Source organism: Sinocyclocheilus rhinocerous, unplaced genomic scaffold, assembly GCF_001515625.1.
Source record: "Sinocyclocheilus rhinocerous isolate Xijiao unplaced genomic scaffold, SAMN03320098_v1.1 C35700936, whole genome shotgun sequence".
Classification (NCBI taxonomy): Eukaryota; Metazoa; Chordata; class Actinopteri; order Cypriniformes; family Cyprinidae; genus Sinocyclocheilus; species Sinocyclocheilus rhinocerous.
In genome coordinates this window covers 1-589 of record NW_015760517.1, presented here as the reverse complement: position 1 = coordinate 589, position 589 = coordinate 1, and the positions used below count along the sequence as shown (strand labels likewise).

General features: G+C 38.0%; 1 long non-coding RNA gene across 1 annotated transcript; it reads right to left on the bottom strand.

Moving 5' to 3' along the window:
* LOC107735043 (uncharacterized) lies at nucleotides 1-508 on the bottom strand. Its single transcript, XR_001639266.1, has 3 exons — nucleotides 415-508; nucleotides 213-331; nucleotides 1-38 (listed from the first exon to the last, which is right to left on the bottom strand). It is a non-coding gene; the product is annotated as an uncharacterized LOC107735043 (long non-coding RNA).
* Between the last annotated feature and the right edge of the window lie 81 nt (nucleotides 509-589).

Below are 589 nucleotides of genomic sequence, written 5' to 3'. Positions count from 1 at the left end.
AGCTGCTGCCTTTAGTGATCCAGTATGACTTAACCGTCCTGAAATTAAACATTCACACATTAACAAATTAGGAATACATTATACTGTTTTCCCATTAAAAAAAAAAAACTGGGATGTGATTGTTATTGAGCTGTAGCGCCTCCTACTGCTCATGTAGCATTAAATGAACAACTTCAACAAGTTAAAGCCAAAAACTCAACACTCTCTCTTACACTTCCGATAGCAGTTTACGTTTCTTGAGTTCATTCTTCTCTTTGTCCTCTAGTTTTGCCGACAGTCCCTTCTGCACCAGCTGTAGTTTGTCCCTTACTGTATCCTCAATCGTTTCCACCTGAAACACACACACACTACATTAATAACACATTCACTGGGAGATTCAGGCTTAATTCATTATGTGTGCAGCATGTAACTCACGGTTTTAAAGACTCTTGGTCCTCCCTCATGAGCTTTATCCAGACGGATCCATTTGTTGGACATGGCTTTGCTGAAACCAACCTTCCCGCTCGGCATTTTCTAAAAGAATCAGAAGGTACATGAGATATCAGATGCAAATCATACACATATACATATATATATATATATATATATA